This window comes from Mytilus trossulus, chromosome 1 (genome assembly GCF_036588685.1).
Source record: "Mytilus trossulus isolate FHL-02 chromosome 1, PNRI_Mtr1.1.1.hap1, whole genome shotgun sequence".
Lineage (NCBI taxonomy): Eukaryota > Metazoa > Mollusca > Bivalvia > Mytilida > Mytilidae > Mytilus > Mytilus trossulus.
This window is the reverse complement of record NC_086373.1, coordinates 3,083,559-3,103,952: the sequence shown is the minus strand read 5'-3', so window position 1 is coordinate 3,103,952 and position 20,394 is coordinate 3,083,559. Positions and strand designations below refer to the sequence as shown.

The following is a 20,394-nucleotide window of genomic DNA, read 5'->3' as shown; positions in this document are numbered from 1 at the left end:
CCCTTTACCAATATATCAAAGATATATTATGATTTAAAAGATGGTTAAATTCGTGCTTATAGCATAAATTTGTAACAATATTATTTCATAAATTAATTGTAAATTCTTGCAATACAATCTTACCATGAGATTTTAAAATAATAAATATACAATTAATGGGTGCAAAATTCATTCTATAACATTAAAGAGATGTTAAAGATATATTTATCTCTATATTTTGTTTAGTGTTTTTATGTTGCAAATATGTCAATGGTTGATTTTGCGGTCACAATTTAACAAATAGAATTTCTGTAAATTTATTCTTGCATATCTGACACTGATTACTGGTATAAATGGGCTTGCAAAAAGGGTTATATTACTACTGAAATTTGGAGATTTTGTTATTGCATTGTTAGATTTGTAAGATCACAGACTGAAAACTCATAAGTTTGTAAAAGTAAAATCTATTTTTGTCTAACATTTGTCTAAGTTCATTACAAAATGTAGAGTAATTTTTCTTCCTTAATTTCTGTTGGAATATTATGCTTGCAATTTTTTTTCAGATATATCAGAGTATACATGGTACATTGTATACACTTAAATGTATCTTGTTAAGTTTAAAGATTATAGGTTCTTTTAAAATGAAAAGTCACATGTTGACAAAATTGTATTTAACATGATCATTGCAGATACATGTAGATTGAAAGCTTTGCCGTTTTTAGTTAATCAATATAAGGTCCCATAAATAAAAACGGACACATCTTATATATCTTGAGTACTTTTATTCACTCACACAAAGTGTAAATATTCTTATAAATTTTAAAAACACCGGCTTTTATATTTAAAAAAACGTATTATATCATCTCTCATTAAGCGCGGAAACAACCCTCGCTTTCCCCGGTACCGATTTAAAATCGTTATCTTTGTTGCGCTTTAAAATATTGCCGACAATAGAATTTTCGTTTAATTTTCAATATTTTGACCTAGCACAACCTTTTAATCTCAAACAAATGCCACCAACTGAGGAAAATTATTTTAAGAATTTAAATACGATCATGAATCTTGCTGGGGGTTTCTCCAATTTTGTTTCTGAGAGTCATACGAGGTAAGCAAAGATGACAAAATCACGGAATTTGACCTTCAAAGACGTAAAATCATTCTAAATAAACATTTTTAACAAACTGTTCTGACCCCCAGCACTTTTAAGTGACACTGGTAGTTGCTTAACCTATTGTTAAAATTTGGATGAGAATGGTGAAGGGTAAAAGGTTGTGCTGGAGCCAAATACAGACGACAGTTTTAACATATGAAAATGGCATGTCACGTGACAGTGTTAGGGTCACGGGGTCATATTTTTATGTTCAGTAATGAGAAATCAGACGGCCTTTCGTTATTGTCCATGTACGACTATGAAATATTTGACATTAAGCCGATTCTGACAATTCCGTTTTCACCCCCCTTTTTTCGTCAAATTTACAAAATTGCGTCCTTAATGTAGCTGCGTGGTGCCCAATCAGTATAACGAATGTATGACTTGCTAGTGACCCATTTAAATGAACCTTCTGTAATTCTATCAGTGCCTCCAAGTCAAAAAGCTATATATAATCAAAACAAATTGATGAATGGAATTTATTTGCAGCAGCAAAAACAATGCTATTAGCAAAATAACATAATATACTAGTATATAATGACAATAATGACAGTAAAAAGACAATATCAGTACAAAGCAAGCACACAAATACAACTGTATCAAATACTAGAATAAGGACTAGTGGTGTAAGCTTTCATGCTGCCTTTTAAGAAATGTACATAATTTCTTGTTTAAAATCTGTAAGCTAGCTTGCAATAAACAAATACAATCTTTCAAACATTTAGCAATGCACAAAACTATTTCGATAAAACTGAAACTTTTAACCACTAAATACAGGTCATTTTAATACACAATAATCTCAGAATTCAAAAATTAAAAACAGTCATGGTAAACCTAGGACCGTAAAAAAGTGTCGGTTGGTTAATATATGGCTAAAATTTAGCCAACAAAAATAACAAAGTAATAAATAAAATCACAAAAATACTGAACTCAGAGGAAAATCAATTTGGAAAGTCCATAACCACATGGCAAAACCAAAAAACAAAACGCATAAAAAACGAATGGACAAGAACTGTAATATTCCTGACTTGGTACAGGCATTTTCAAATGTAGAAAATGGTGGATTAAACCTGGTTCTATAGCGCTAACCCTCTCACTTTAATAACAGTCTCGTCAAATTCCGCTACATTTACATGATGCGTTAAAAAAACAGTCACAATCAATAAAACAGTCAAAACATGGGTACATCAGTCATCATCGTATAACAATTTTAAAAGGAACACCTTCTGTCGTTGTTGGAAATTATTAATAGTTTTTTTTATATCTACAAGAAAAATAAAGAAAGAAAGACAAAAATACATTGCTCAAAGATTTATTCCAAAAGGGAAAGTCAACTATGCTAATAAAATCAAACAAAAGCAATCCAAGTAAAGAACGAAAAACTCGAAAAAGTTGAGAAAAGAGTTAAGACTTGACAATGATGTAATGATAGCTATCAAAGGTACCAGGATTATAATTTAGTGCGCCAGAATCGCGTTTCGTCTACATAAGACTTATTAGTGACGCTCATATCTAAATATGTATAAAGCCAAACAAGTACAAAGTGGAAGAAACTGTATTTGCTTGTTAAAATTGCCCCATTTACCGTTTTATCTACGATCAGGTACTAGTATATCAAGAAATTAACTTTTAGATGTTTTTCTCGCCCATATCTCGATATCTTTAGAATACCTTATAGTTTATTGGTATGTTGTGATCATACATATTTCCCTGAAGGTTTTCAATAATATCATTTAAAGATTCTAATATTTTCTTTTCCATTTTAAAAAAAGAGAAACGATGTATATAAAAGGGACATTCAAACTCATTAGTCGAAAATAAACTGACAATACCATTGCTAAAAAAGACTCATACCCATTACACACAACACAACTCAACAGAGAAAACTAAAGACTGAGCCAAAACGAGACATTTTAAATATTAAAATTATAAGATTCTGACACCAAGAAAAGGATAGAGTGGATGATACCAAGACCTTGTTGATAAATAATATGTACCAGCGTCACAAATAATACAATATGGAGCATAGATTTGAGGTACAGACGTTGTTCATCATGTAAATAACGTGTTATAGTGATTTTTCATTTGTCTTTCTGAATATTTTTACTTAACTGTTTAGTCAATTTTTGTAAATATTTTCATGGTGTGGCCCAGTAATCACACATCCTGTCGTTGAGTTATCGTGCCATGGATTTTTTTTTTGAATTCTTGTCTTTCATTTTTGCGTACGTGGTTTGTCTCTAAAGTGTTTACATATCATTTTGTCATTCGTTGTTGAAATAGTTAGTTGGTTATATAAAGATTAAGATTACAACAGAATTTTGACTGCTGAACCCCTATTAGTGACATTTTTACATTTTATGTCTGTATGTTTTGCTCGCACATTGTTGCCAATATAATGAAATTCTTTGTGACTGTCATATAAGTGTGAGGTTTAGCTGTCTATGAAAACAGGGTTTATTGCCACATTTTCTACATAAGGAAATATGTGTACCAAGTTAGGAATATGACAGATGTTTAACATTCCTTTGATGTGTTTGATCTTTCTGTTTTGTCATATGAGAAAGGACTTTCCTTTTTGAGTTTTCCATGGAATTAGGAGTTTTTAATATTTTACTTTTTACTAACTACTAAGTCAAGTTTGACTTTAATAGACAAAACAACAAAGGTAGTCGCTACTTTAATACATTTTATTTCCATTTATGTGTATCATTTCATTTTAGGTCATCATTGCTGAAATGGCTAGAAAAAATTAAACTAAAATATATCTAATATGGAATAAAACTACATTATATGACCTTATTTATTTTATTTTGACATATACATGGTCTTATTCTGCCTTTGTTTAGTTGGGTATTGTTCCCCATATATGGGTTGTAACGTTATAGATAATGCATATTTTAGGGTTTTCCTTGTCGTATAACACACTAAGTCGTGTCAGGATTGTTCAAATGGAATACAGACCGTAGGAAAACAAAAAAAGATTAATGTAGTTTTTGTGCGGCATATATACAGAAACTCGGTTTATTTTTCTTTTCTGGTGACGGCAGTGGCGCTGCGTTAGAGAACGGAAACCCCAATTCCGTTTCATAAAAAAACCTTACGAATAAGTTTGATCGTAAGTGTTTGATGACACCGGGACTAGTTAATAAACGGTTTTAATTACTCCTAAAATACAATTATCAGACTATTTCATTCTGACTGAAGGAGGGGGGGGCAGAAAGATAATTATACAAGCCTGCTTAACTTAATGACCAAGAAGAAATTGTCAACAATCGATTTTTCGTCCCACATATAAAAATGTACAATATGTGTTGCAGACAAAACGTCCGACAGGGTGTTCTCCAAATATTCTTGATTCTACTTCATACAACTCCAGCTTCAAGTCCCCAAATACTACCCAACCTCCAACCGGCTAACAGTTTGTCCCAATTTTGATCTCCAATATAACCTCTCCCCCGTTTTCAAAAACAAAAAATGTGCAGAAATTTTCAAGGAGAAATATTGTTTTGTGAACTGATTGGCGAGATTAATTTGAGTATGGTATTCTCTCATACCAGCCAGTAGACGGTCATAAGGTATTTATTGTCGAGAATTATTTCTTTTCATGTAATTGGTGACGGTCCGAAAAGACGTACCTAAATTTGAAGAATAATGATTTACAGTTGGCTGATATTTTATTCTATAAATTGAGTTGTCATATATGAAGATTTTCATGAGAAAAATAAAGTATGATTAAAACGATTGGCAAGAATCTGTTTCTGCTATTAAAATGGCGAGATTTTCTCTCTAACTCTTCAGGGGTGACTTTTGGTTTAACGTTAGTATATATCAAGTCAGCAATATGATCAAAAAAGTTAATAACCGACATCTATTGATTGTTGTCATAACCTGAAAAGTTACATTAAAAGTCAAATTATTTACACAAAAATGTTTAAAAAAACCCAGCCCCAATTTGTTTAAAAACTTCATGTTTTTACCATGCCATAATGGAATTCTTTTAAACGCTTATTGATAGATCTCGTTTGTAATATATGTATTTAAATATGTAATCGACCATCTGCCAGTCATTAAAATTTAGGTTTGTTATATCTTTAAAAATACAATACGGGGAATGTTTTCGCATGTATTTTTCCATTCAGCGAAAATTACAAACAGCGAAAATTTAACATGCCCACTTTATCATCAAATCACGAAAAAAGACCATTCAATTTTTTTTTTCAAATAACAACTATAAAACTTTTTATCGTCATTACTGAAGAGCCAGGTAGAAATAAAAAAAAATCATCTATTTGCTTCTTGAATTTAAAACCATTAGACAATATAATTATTTTCCCAAATTTTAAAATTGAGATTATAATATAAAGGACTACTGGGTGTCAATTTATTTCTCCAATCATATATTTAGTCCAAAGTTTCCGGCACAGAACAATATTAGTCTGAATTGTCTGCTGCAGTCTTTTATTTCATGTATTTAGTCTGAGATTGTTTATTCTGTCATATATTAAGGGGGTTCCTGGGTATAAATTCTTTTTTTTCTAATATAGGATTTTGCTATATCTTTTTATAAATAAACTTCTTTTTTTACAATTACTTACATCTGTAGTTTATGTACAGCTTATTTGAAAACAATAATAAAAAATAAAGGTCACCGATGAGTAAAAAAAGATATTTCAAATTTAATGCCAAAAAATGACATTTTTGCACCAAAGGGGGATAATTTGGAGCTTTTTCAATGATATAAACATTTTAAAAGTCGTCTGGGGTCATACCGAATCGAATTTTTGGGTTGAGTTATGTACCATATCATAAAGTAATAATTAATAGTGTAATAAATAAAATATATAATGAAAAAATAAAGGTTTAGTTTTTTTCCTGAAATTTTTGTACCCACGAGCCACCTTAAGTCTAAAGTTTGTTATAATCAAGAGACAGTCATATATTTGCCTAATTGTAAAAGGGACCGATTCCAGCGAAACATTGTGTATACCTTAATAAAGGAAGTGACATGTGTATTTATCTTAACGTTCTCTTTTATATGCATGTACTGTACAAATTTGATTAAATTAGGGTATATACTCATATGTAGGATTATACACACACAAAAATCAAGCGCAAGACATGGTGTAAGAAACAAATCATCAATATAGAAATCTCAACGTGTCTATGGTAAGGCTGAGGAAATTTCTTATTAAAATATCTATGAAAGTAACTTGAAGTAACGCGCGTCTGACGCATTAAATTATGATCCTCGTACCTTTGATAACTATTAACACAACTGGGTCGATGCCACTGCTGTCGACGTTTTTGCGGAGGGGTTACACATGTTTATGAGATCTTAACCTCTAGCCAATGTGAAAAGTGAACGCAAAACAATACGCACATTAAAATTCAGTTCATGAGAAGTCCGATTCGGATGTCAGAAGATGTAACAAAAGAAAATAAACAAAATGACAATAATACATAAATATCAAAGGACTACTAGCACTTAACTGTCAGAATATAACTTTCGTTGAAGAAAAGACATTGCAACGCTCGGAACACTTGTGAAAAACAAAGTTGTTGTTCGTTGTAAGCCAAGGCTCCGTGTTGAAGGCCATACATTGACCTATAATGTTAACTTTTATAAATTGTTATTTGGATCAACAGTTGTCTCATTTGCGCGCACATCACATCTTCCTATATCTATTGTTTGGGCACTTGAATAAACAAACTCTTTTGGGGTGTGAGAATGAAATTATTGATTTCGATAAATATTTGGTGAATATGGAAACGAAAATATACGAAGCTCATATACAATTGTCCAAACCCGCAGTCCTGTCCGACTTAATCATCACATACTATGACTTTCACATAAATCCAGAAACTATGCCGTTTGCACAACCTATCCAACCTACATATATATCCAACCCACAAAACGCACAGTCTTTTGCAAACCCGTCTATTTTAGTCGGTCACAAATTCAGCACGCATCAAAGTACATTTGCATCAACCAGTAATCAGTATCATCGCCTACCAAAACTTTCAACTTTCTCAGGCAACATGTCAGAATAGAAACATTCAGGACTCATATGAGTTGGCCGTTCATTTGAAGCTGTCACTTACGAATATACAAAAATATAACTACGTGAAACCACAACTAGAACATGAAGCACTTACAGGGTTCGCACTCACAAATGTACATTACGATGAGGCCGTACATTTGTTAGAAGAGAGGTCCGATTCACAAGAGAAAATTATAAAAAGTAAAACATAAAAAAAATTCCGAGGAAATTCTTAACGAAATGTCCCCACGCAAAACGTAATGCTCAAACACATCAAAATAATGGATAAAAATTATCATGCATGCAGGGCAGACATCATTAGAAATCAATTCGCCTAGAATTCAGCTTACAAGTTAAAGAGGTTTTTACGAACAAATGGAAACTTACGTCAGCATATTATTATTTTTTGGTCAGTGACAGAAAACATAGGCTTACTTGTTCCCATTATTATGTCCATATTCAAGAATTACTTATAGTGTTTCCATATTTATAAGTTTATATTTACAATTCAAAACAATAGTTCTGACATCAGAAGAAAGATTTGAATCAATAAAACTTGATCTTGAGTTAATCTAATTTAGTGTTGATTCTATGAAAAGAAATGCACTCATTGCACTGACATAAACATAAAAGCCCCTTATGTAAATTTATTTTCTGACAATTTTACTTATGTGAATAACAGATGTCTTTTTAAACTACAATATACTGATATTGTAAAATGTAATCAATAGACACTATAACAGAACTGCAGTACGAAATCCACACAATTAGTTGAACTATAGCAAAGGATTATAACTGACAAATGAGTATCATATAACGATAAGTTGTTTTCTCTCTGTTTTCTAGAAATATATAGCAGTTTTAATTAAGAAATGATTGATGCAAGCTAAACTTTATTGTAGTTGTAACATGGGTAGGCATTATATTGGTGATTAATTTTGCGCTAGCGATTGTGAGGGCTAAAATAACACTAATATTTTACTACCCATGTTAAAACTACAATCAAGTATACCTTGCATCAATTATTTCGATTCTGATTAGGACAATTAAGGTAATTTCTATGAGTGTAAGGTAAGGTGTTGGTTATTATCTTGAATAGTATTAATGATAAAGGTAAACTGTTATTAGCAAATATGTTCAACAAAGTAAGATCTCCTAATACGTTTAATGACCAAAATGTTCAAATGACCCCTTAAAGAGTAATTGCCATTTAAGGACAATTTTATCAAAAAAAATTATCATGTTTTCTAATTTTAAAAAAATCTTCATATCAGAAACAACGTAAACAATTCCAAAACAAAAAGCTGATTGATCCTTAGGGTGTGTAAAATAAAGTCTAAGTTTTATTTTCTGTTTTGTCAAAAAAAATGTCCGCCATGGCTAAAAAAGAACATAGGGGTAAAATGCAGTTTTTGACTTATATCTCAAAAACCAAAGCAGTTAGAGCAAAGCTGACTAGGGGTAAAAGTTTTAGGATGAATCTCAAAACCGATTGTTGGGTTGTTGACACTAAATTGGTAATTTTGAGGACATGTTGCAGTTTTTGATAAATATCCTCAATAGCATTAATGATAAAGACAAGTTGTAAACAGCAAATATGTTCATCAGAGTAAGATCTACAAATAAGTGTGTATGATCGAAATTGTCAATTGACCTCTTTAAGAATCATTGCCCATTGAAGACAATTTCACATAAGTTGTTTATTATGTTTTCTGTCTTTGAAAAATCTTTTCCTCTAAAACTACTGAACCAATCAAAAACTGCATTTCCAAACACATATTAATAAACATTAAACAAAAACAAACACTACGATAAAATTGGACGCTTTAACTCCTAAACAAAAGATAAATTCCAAAAAAATAAGGTGAGGTATTGAGGCTCTTGAGAGCCTCTTGTGTTAGACAAGCAAACGACTGGCAATGTGATCTTTTAGAGGGAGGAGTGCCAATAAATGGTTGTTGTATATATCTCAAATATGTCAATTTCGAACTGCAAAAGTGTTTAAGAGTTTGGAAGTGTTTTAGGTAAATGAAATATATTAAATGCATTCTTATAGAGACCTTTTATAGCTGACTATGAGGTATGGGCTTTGTTCATTGTTGAAGGCCGTACGGTGACCTATATTGTTATTTTTTGTGTCATTTGGTCTTTTGTGGATAGTTGTCTCATTGGCAATCATACCATATCTTCCTTTATATATATACCAATTTGATAAAATTCATTATTCTGCAGTAGTCAATATACGCATGCACAAACACATTTTATTGGATTTAGAGCATGGGTTTTTTCTAAAAGCGAAATAAGCACGTCATATTAGAAAAACTTACTTTTTTGTTCATTATTTCACTCAAATAAAGAAAATAAAGCACTTACTTGTTTTAAATCCCGCTGCTTTGCTTTTCAAAAATGATATCTTAGAGTAAGAGCCAGGTTCAGCCAGCCTACCATTGTTATTGATACAATAATTCTAAAAAGTAAATCATCAGTCAAATTTGTTGCAAAATATATAATTGTATACGTTGTGCACAAATCGAATCTTCTTTGACTATTTTTATACTTTTCTCGTACATGGTGTTTACAATACTGTTACAGAAAAAATTGAAAACCAATAAAATATTTACAAATTTCACAACGCACTGCACATACACATGGCTAACTCACTAACACATGAATCAAAAAGAAGTTACATCTTTGAAATTGTTTATCAGTAAAGAGTTTGAGAATTAACCAGTTTAAGCGAGTTCTAATTGGTATTTGATCTCGATGGTACTAGCTTGAGCTATCAGGTACTATAACATTAAGGATGACAAGTTCGGGAAAATTTTAAAGTTTTATATTGACCTCTCATGTGAAATATAAAATATGTAAGACATCACCATGGTGTAGTGCTTTTGTACTGTAATAAGTTCACTTTTGTTTTACTTGACCTACAACTGCTGGTAATACTTTGCAGATCATAACCATTGTTTGATGTCTTCCCATGTCATGTCGTATTAGAGATTTCCAATAAAATTAAATTAGAACATAACTTGAATGGAACTGGGTTTTGCCCATAATTGAATTTGATTAAATACGTCGCTTAATTTAAAAACAAGTTATTCCAAGACTTTAAAAAAAATCAATCACTGGAATATTCGTCCATATAAAATAAATATGGTTTTGATTATGGCAATTATTTGTCAATAACGAATTTCATTGTTATGCGATGTTCTGTCTGTCAGGCTTATTTTTTTTCTTTTTGTGATGAACTTGTTTTTTTTAAATATGTTTTTTATGACACTTTCAAAAATGTTGAAGTCAGTGTTTGTTTCTTTCTAATAAGAAAAAAAAGAATTAAGACAAAACTATTGCTTCCAATAATTTTTTTTATTAATTATTAAACTTATAGACGAAAAAAAACAACTCTATACGTTTTATTTTAGAAGGTGTGCTCGATAGATAACTGTTCGATGTTGTTTTGTTTCAAAGGGATAGTATCAGTGTCCAAATACAAAAGACATTTCCAGGCAAATGATTTTGCATCCCTTGAATATAAAAATAAGAAGATGTAGTATGATTGCAAAAGATAACACTCCTCAAGGGACCAAAAGACACGGAAATTAAAAACTAAAGTTCACCGTATGGCATTCAACAATGAAAAAAACATACCAAATAGTCTGTTATGAAAGGCTTCGCAATCACAAATGTAAAACAATCCAAAGGAGAAAACTAACGACATGATTTGTATTAGTAAACAAAATTTTAGTATTGTTTTCCATTGTACTGATAAACTATGTATAGAGGGTCGCCAAATTAGTTTTAAATGAATGTAGAAATGAAACAGAGACCAAACATATGTTTATAAGATTGAGATGCCAGATGCGGACACAGGACATAAATAATAAGGGATAGAACGTGTAAAATATATGCATTAAGCCTTTTTCAGCTGATTTTTATAGTTCGTTCTGATGTTGTACTGTTATACCACTGTTCCAGGTTAGGGAAGATTTTGGATCTCGCTAACATGTTTAACCCCGTCACATTATGTGTGTATATGCCTGTCCCAAATCAGGAGCCTGTAACTCAGTGGTTGTCGTTGTTTATGTTTTGCATATTTGTTTTTCGTTATTTTTTGTACATAAATAAGGCCGTTAGTTATCTCGTTTGAATTGTTTTTACATTGTCATTTCAAGACCTTTTACAGCTGACTTTGCGGTATGGGCTTTGCTTATTGTTGAAAGCCGTACGGTGACCTATAGTTGTTTATTTCTGTGTCATTTTTGGTCTCTTGTGGGGAGTTGTCTCATTGACAATCATGCAAGTTCTTGTTTATATATTAACCATATAATAAACTATATAATGCGTGTTGTTGCATATGTAGTTTTCCGAGACATATTTGAAACGAGAAGATGAATCAGAATCCAAATTTGTATACGACCACAGAAAGACATGTCACCCTAATTGGACACATGCTTGCGATTCTGGACCTATCTATATTTACTCTTACTCCAAAATTTTAGGTGATTAGCAGAGAAACATCCAATCTTTCAATGATCCGGGCGGGGATCGAACACAAGCCCGCATTTGAGCAGTCCCATAGCTTCTATTTAGACAACTGCCTTACTAAAGTGTGTACCTTTAAAATTCACCGTATATTTCATAGTATATATTGGAAACTATTATGTGATTTTGATTTGATATTAACCGTCAACTCCTCATAGGCGTTGACGTCTTTTTACAAAGTTAAGGCTTTGGCTGTCTAGGTTCAAATCGTTTGCTTCACTAAAAATAAATTAAAGTTACACTACTATCAATTGAAAGACAGTTGGTTGCTTTTCGTTAAGTGGCAAATATGTTCATGCATATTTATCAAAAGAACAAATTATCAATAAATATAACAAATAGTTCATGTAAAGGCCGTCTGAGATGAAGATCAGTGAAATGTGCACTGCCACTAGAAAATTAGGGTATGTTGGATAAGGACAAAATTATGACTTGTAACAGGCCATCTACAGGCCCCTCAAATAGATGATGCAATGATTGGTAACTTACAGAGAGCGTGACATCCTCTCTACAAATACATAGGATATAACGTATCCCTTAGGATCAGATATAAGGGAAGAGTTATGAGCCCTTGAGTATGGAGATTTAAAAAAATTCAGAGCATCGAAAAACGTAAGAAAATCTATATTATGAAGTATGTCTTATCAAACTATAATGAACTGAATTGAAGATTTATTGTATGAGATATCTGTATGCTGAACTCTGTCATTAACAACTTGTGGAATTGTGTATTTGGTCCGAGACCACAATTGTCGTCCCTTGATTTTCGTTGTTCACGAATATAGTCCCTAGTGTTAACAGTGGGTTACTTGCCAATAATTTTTATACCTCTTCCAAATTTATTTCTCCATGTTTAATGCCTCAAATTGTAAGTAGGGGGGTGAAATTACACTGTAAAAAAAATTGGGTCCAGAATTTTACAGAAAAGTAGTGATTTGGTCCAGCTGAAAAAGGTTAAATATTAGCACTTCGGAAGCTGTCAAAAGATTTCAAGACACCCTAAACACAAAATTGTCCATATTTTGAGTTAGAGGCGATGAAGTTTTCTATAATTTTGATATAATTTGTCCCAAAAGTAGTACAACACAATGTAAAAATTTCATTGAGAAAGCGCAGGTGGGAATTTTTTAATTTTCATTTATGTTCTAAAAGAAATGCACTACGAATTAATTGTGTTCTCGGACCTAAGAGGTGAAGTCTGTAAATATAGAATCTGTACTTTGGCAACTCCCCTAAATGATTTGGTGGTGTCAATTTGTCAAATAGCATGAAACTAAAGGATTTAAACTTTTATTTTATAGAATTTCTGCAAAAATGACCAATTTTGGCATTTTATGGTCAAAATAGGCATTTTAAGGCTTTTTCAATACTGATGCATACATGGCATCCTGACTTTCTATCTGACAGGCTTTAATGTGTCAATACTTGTGTTCCTATGCCTTTATCTAGTTCTTTTACTTGTTTTTGAACTCAGAATCTACAGAAAAGAAGATTATCTCAGACAATATGTACAAAATGTGTTGTATAAATGACCCTTGTCTAACGCCCTGTTTGGATGAAGTCAAAAGTGGGGTTCTTGGTACATAAAATTTGAAGTCCACAATTAAGACCTCACTAAATTTGTATCAAAAGCACTTTACAAGGTCTATTGTACCTGTTCCATCTCACATAATATCTTTCTTTTCTTCTGTCGGATAGCAAGTGGTTTAAATATAAGCCTGTTGAGACTAAAATTACATTCAAGTTTTTCATTAAAAAGGCAGAAATCTTTGTATCAGACCATACTGTCTGTAAGAAAAGTTAATTGCAAGAGCCTTTTTGTGCTCAGATTTGTTGTATCATATCACATGAGTATAGAAATGATAAAAAAGACACTTTTTTTTTATTTCTTATAGCCTCAATATGAATTTTTTAATGTAAATATGTGGCATGGCCTAAATTGACCCTTATTTTTTTCCAGCCTTACTTGGCTTAAGACCCTTTTAAACTAATATGATATGTTATTTGTGACTTTTCTTTCCATTTAAAGTACATTCAATACATATGTAAGGATTATTTATAACCAAAAAGCTTCACAAATTTAAAATTGCTGGAAAATATTACATCTTCATGTAAGGCCCCCTTTCATTGAAAAACCTCAGTTTTTAGGCCCAGGCTGATATAAATTTGACTTTTGAATAATTATGCTAAGTCTGATAAATCAAATGAGTACTCTATTGCTTTTAGTACATAATAAATGATATATTAGGGCATTTAAAAAGTATTTTTTTGCAATATTTTAATTTTCAAAGCCCAAAATGTTGATAGTTGAAATTATTGAATTTTAACGTCAAAATTTAACACGCAAAGATGAGTATAGAATTTAACATATTGTCTATAATATATATCCTATTGTTACGAAACTTTGCAAGTAGTGTTATAATTTATTAAGCTTTGGTCATACCAAGTTTTTTAAAGATTTGTCAACTCTTTCTATCCTATTAGGTCCGAGACCACAATTGTCGTCCCTTGATTTTCGTTGTTCACGAATATAGTCCCTAGTGTTAACAGTGGGTTACTTGCCAATAATTTTTATACCTCTTCCAAATTTATTTCTCCATGTTTAATGCCTCAAATTGTAAGTAGGGGGGTGAAATTACACTGTTAAAAAATTTGGGTCCAGAATTTTACAGAAAAGTAGTGATTTGGTCCAGCTGAAAAAGGTTAAAAATTAGCACTTCGGAAGCTGTCAAAAGATTTCAAGACACCCTAAACACAAAATTTTCCATATTTTGAGTAAGAGGCGATGAAGTTTTCTATAATTTTGATATAATTTGTCCCAAAAGTAGTACAACACACTGTAAAAATTTCATTGAGAAAGCGCAGGTGGGAATTTTTTAATTTTCATTTATGTTCTAAAAGAAATGCACTACGAATTAATTGTGTTCTCGGACCATTTGAGGAAATTGAACATCAATCAAAGTGAGTTCATTTAGTAATGAACAACATGGCCGACCTAGTAAACAAAGATAAACAATCAAAGTCAGATAAATTAATCAACACAAAACCTAAGTCTAATGCTAAACGTGATCAACCAGCTAGTAGTCCTGACTTATCTTCTCCTTCTTCGCAACAGGTCGAAAAACAAACTAAGCTAACAGAATTGGAAACATCCCCAAGTCATGATGATAATCATATTTAACTTGCTGAACACATTCTTGCAAAATCCATGGAAAATGAAACAGTATCTAAACTCTCAGAAGTGGTTTGTGCTACATTAAACAACTAAGCATTCATCAATACAATAAAACCTATTATCGCAGAAAAAAGTCATGGATCAAGTGAAGCCCAAAATAATAGAAATTGTTCATGACAGAATTCAACCATATATTCACACGATTACCCAAAACAAAGATGATTTGAAACTGCAAGAGGCAGAACTGGAAAAAGCAAAGCGACGAAATGAAATCCCTAAAATCCGAGCTAGTCAAGGTAGAATCTACAATAGAGGAAAAAGTGCAATATTCCAGGAGATCAAGTTTAATGTTTCATAATGTTCCTGTACCAACCGATGATAACGGTGCAGTCATAACACCAATGATACAGATGATCTTGTCTTACGCATTTGTGACAAAAAGCTCAAAGTCAAATTGAATGTTTTTGACAGAGATCGATCCCATCCAATTGGTGAAATGAAAGACGGAAAGACCTCCATCATCGTAAGATTCCTTTCTCATCGTCAGCGTAACATGGTCTACAGCAATAACAAGTAACTTGAAAACAACCCCGACAAGAGTGTTATAGCTGAGAACCTAACGAAACACAGATATGATCTGATAAACAGACTAAATACTCTGCGTACAAAAGAAAAGATACTTTCATTCTGAACACATGACGGCACAATACTTCTTAAGAAAACTGATGTATCCAGCCCGAAAAAGATAAAATCCAGACAAGACATATATACACTTGGGAGGAAGTATGAGGATTAGATATTCCCTTACCAAGTTCTGTATAATATCGGGTTGTATGTAGAAAATTCATACACATGTGTCTATTATTATTATTGTTTGCGCTTTTGTATTAACCTGTGTTTTGTTATTGTTTTTATATGACATAGCACGTAGTTCTGTTTACATGCACTGGTAAGTGTGTAAGTACTGTGATAAATGTATGAGTAGAGTTCACAGTTTCTTCAAAACTTTTATACAAATTATTTGTGTTATTCAATTCACACTCAAGTGTCATGCTTACTTTAGCGTGATTGATAGTAGTAGATAACATATGGCCTCAATATCAAACCTAAGTAGACTCCGCCTCTTATTCATTTTATCGATATCTATAATACTAAAATTACGAGGTCAAATTTGTCAGCCGTCATCACGTAAAAACGACGAATCAAAGAATTCAACTTTATATATAACTTATATAGTACAAAGGTGTAGATTAAAAATTACACCACTCAAAGCCCTTTTGTTTTCCACGTAATTAATATTGCCAATAATTAAGAAGTTCCGGGTCGAGTCCGATACCAATACCAATAGTATATTCACCTGTTACCTATTATCTTATCTGTACGTTCCGCATCTGACAGGCGCACCAACAAACGGTGTATTCAGGATTAATATGCTATATACACGGGTCATAATCACAGGGTTAAAACTACTAAATTGTCAAATTGTTACCTATTGTAGTATTTTAATCAGCAAGACTTTTTAAGATAACAATACGAATACTAAAAATCTGGACTAAAAATAAGGCGTATAGGTACAGTTTTCAATTTATTAGCGTAAAACAGCGAATCAAAGAATTCAACTTTATTTATAACTTATATAGGACAATTCCAGGACCTTTTGTTTTCCAAATAATTAATAATACCAATGATTGATAAGTTCCAGTTCGACGGGTTCAATCGGAAAGATTTGAAATTCAGTCACGGACCCGCGATATCACGGGTGTGTTCTAGTAGTAATTGAAAAAAACAATAATTTTTGTTTTTGTTTTTTACACCTGATCACCAATAATTAATAGTTATCCTACAAGGGCGCGTTTTGTCAGTGTCATATCACCCCAGTGTCAGGAAGCGAGAGGGTTATCTCTCACTGACACACCAAGTCCGAGTGTGATAACTCTTTAACATCCCAGCTGTTTTAAATTAGACGAAAACCCATTTACAATTAATGGAATCTAGTTTAGAACGCCATCAAACCATTATAATATACTTAATATTATATTATATAATGTATACCCTTTCTGAACCCAGAACACGATGAGTAGATATAAAACAATGTCAACTCGCCCAGCTTGCCAATCGGCCCACACAATATCGCCACTTTTTAAAAAAAAATTATCCTAACTCTTGTTTACCGACTCGCCCCACTTTTGAAAAGTGTAAAATCAAACTGAACAATCAGTCTGAGAACTCACTTGTTAACGAAAAAAGTTTAAACCCCACTGAATAAAGGTCTGTCAACTCGTCCCCCTTATAAGTATATCTTGCTTCCTTATGTTAAATTACTTTTAGTTCGAATCCAGTCGAATCCAGTCGTCCTGGTGTAGTGGTATGTGTCGTGGCTTGATATGCTAAAGTTCTTGAGTTCAAATCAAAGCATGTACAGTTGGTTTTTCTACGTGAAATTTGATAGGTAGTCTTTACCGTATAATTAATAATAAGTTTTATAGTGGATTTGAAATTCCCGCCAAAATGAACCAAGGAAAGCATGCATAACAAAGAAACTAAAATTTGGGTGATCTGGTAGGGTTGATCCGGCTCAGATCACCCCTATTAGAACAAAGGAGCTGGGATGTAATGCATATATATTTTTGTTAATTTATTCAATAGAAAAGATATTTGTCAGATTATACAAACTTCTCTCGTTCAAGTTCGCAACCACGACCCCCTTTTTTTCAATGTGTTCAATTTGTACATTATTGTTACAGCATGTAGTGCCGTTTGAAAACACAATTTTGATCATTCGAAGTGCTATTGTTTGTATTCTTTAGATGTCTTAAAACGATCCTTTCTGTAATATAAGAATACTTTGTATTCATCAATGAGTAGTGATATTGTTGCACAAAGAATATCAATAGGAGTCTTGTATTGCAAACTTAGCTCTGGTTGTGTAAAAACAGTAATTAAACGTACTGTTAGTTTTAATGATGTACTTTTTGAAATATGTGTAAATTTGAAGAAATGTAAGTTGTGGATACTAAGTAAATACAAATCATACTCTGATTTTGTATCATTTTATATGTTGTTATATAGCTTATTGTTAATATGTGGCGATACAGAAAGTAATCCTGGTCCAGGAGGCACACCAGACCCGCCCGAAACTTTTTGCAATTTTCCACGTTAATGTTAGAAGCCTAAGAAACAAACTAAATTATAGTACTGGCAACAATGAAGATTTTGATGTAAAAGTATTTTTTACCGAATCACATTTAGATGTCAACGTTACTGATTTGGATATATCATTATTTGGTTTTGAGACACAAGTTCCAAAGCCGTAATGCCAACGGAGGTGGCTTAATTATGTATTATAAAAATGTAATTAATATTATTCGTTGTATTGATTTAGAACATGCTGAAGTTGAAAGTATGTGGTTCGAATTTAAGACGAAACTTCTATCAATACTGATTAATACTAATTATAAATCAGAGCGATAGTCTGCTGGCAATATTTTGATATGATGTTGAAAAGAGGCTTAGATGAAAATAATAGTATAATTTGTTTGGGCGATCTGAACAAAAATTTCATGTCAGATATATCGTTAAATATAAGTGATATTGTTTTCATTAACGGCCTCATTAACGCGCATCTGGTGCAACAAAATTGGTACCGTTAATTTGATTACTACCACTGGGTCGATGCCTCTGTTGGTGGACTATTAGTCCCCGAGGGTATCATTAGCCCAGTAGCCAGTACTTCGGTACTGGCATGAAAATACGGATTTTTTGTGTTATTAAAATTTGCTGTTAGAAAATATTATAAATTATTATAAATTAAGGAATGTATCTCCCTCATGCAAAGCTCTGATTCCTTTCACGGATTTGGCTATACTTTTTGGACATTTTGGATTATTAGCTCTTCATTTTTTATATAAGCTTTGGATTTTAAAATATTTTGGCCACGAGCATCACTGAAGAGACATGTATTGTAGAAATGCGCATCTGGTGCAACAAAATTGGTACCGTTAATTTAATTACTACCACTGGGTCGATGCCTCTGCTGGTGGACTATTAGTCCCCGAGGGTATCACCAGCCCAGTAGCCAGTACTTCGGTAAACAATGTTAGATCTGTTAATTTGCTTTCGCAAATTTTTGGTTCTTCCCTCGCCGGGATTCGAACCCATGCTACTGTGATATCGTGACACCAAATCGCCTGCACATATATCATTTTATTCTAGTATCACCTAAGTTGAACAAAGGTATACAGAAAAACACACTAGTTTACATTACATTGCATATAATTATATGTGTTGAGGAAGCATTAAATATGAGTTTTTTTCACATTTTTTTGATAGAGGGATCAGTGATCACGAGGGAACATATGTCACAATTAATTGCGGATTTACTAGTAGTCGTACTTATAAGCGGAAGATTTGTGATTATTAAAATGGGGATTTTGATCTAATGAATCAAAAGGTGTTAAGGACCAATAGGTAGCATTTGATTTCTGACGCAGATAACATGAATGTTGCTTGCATTAATTTCACGAATTCACTCCTTGACATAGCACCAGAGTGTATACCTACACGAGAAGTTGTAGTAAGATGTGATGACAAAATTTGGTATAATTATAACTTGCGTCGTAAATTATTTCTACGTTTGAAATCATCTGTAGCTGAACTTAAGTTTAAACAGCAGCGAAACAAAGTAAATAACATGAAAACCAGCTCTCCACTTTTGATTTTGGTAGAGTCTCAATAGCTCCTGTGGATACACTTAAACAATTAGGTAATATTTTTAGTAGTAACTATAAATGGAATAAATATGTTAATAAACTGATAGAGAAGACGTCAAAACAAGTAAATGTACCGAGGAAACTAAAATGTAGACTAAAAAGGGAATATCTTGAAAAAAGTAAAATCACAAAAATACTGAACTCAGATGAAAATCAAATAGGAAAGTCCATAATCACATGGCAAAATCAAATAACAAAACGCATCAAAAACGAATGGACAAGAACTTTCATATTCCTGACTTGGTACAGGCATTTTCAAATGTAGAAAATGGTGGATTGAACCTGGTTCTATAGCGCTAACCCTCTCACTTTAATAACAGTCTCATCAAATTCCGTTATATTTACATGATGCGTTAAATAAAGCCACAATTAATAAAATAGTCAAAATATGGGTACATCAGTCATCATCGTATAACAATTTTAAAAGGGGACAATTTAACCGAACACAAAAACATCTTCTATCTACGAACACATTAATTGATATGAGTGTCTGACGTCAGAAAATTTTATACGTCACATAAATTTGTCGTTTAATGTACATACAAACAGTTTTGAAATTTACATAGGCAATGTAAGCATAAGGGTTAAAAAATCAAAAGTATGTAAGAATAAATTACAGAAATAGACCGATATTCAAACTAGTCCAAAAGTTATAGGTAGAATTTATGAGAATCCAAAAATAGTTAATACCACTACGCGATTGAATGATTTTGACGTTTGTGGTTCAACGTATAT

The 20,394-nt window shown here is 32.1% G+C and overlaps 1 long non-coding RNA gene across 1 annotated transcript in view; it reads right to left on the bottom strand.

Moving 5' to 3' along the window:
• Positions 1 to 1,482: 1,482 nt before the first annotated feature.
• Positions 1,483 to 20,394, bottom strand: part of LOC134706247 (uncharacterized) — a 33,921-nt gene continuing 15,009 nt past the window's right edge. The window contains exons 3-4 of the long non-coding RNA XR_010105602.1: positions 9,547 to 9,640; positions 1,483 to 1,574 (exon numbers count right to left, since the gene is read on the bottom strand). This is a non-coding gene — a long non-coding RNA (uncharacterized LOC134706247). The remainder of the gene's footprint in view (positions 1,575 to 9,546; positions 9,641 to 20,394) is intronic.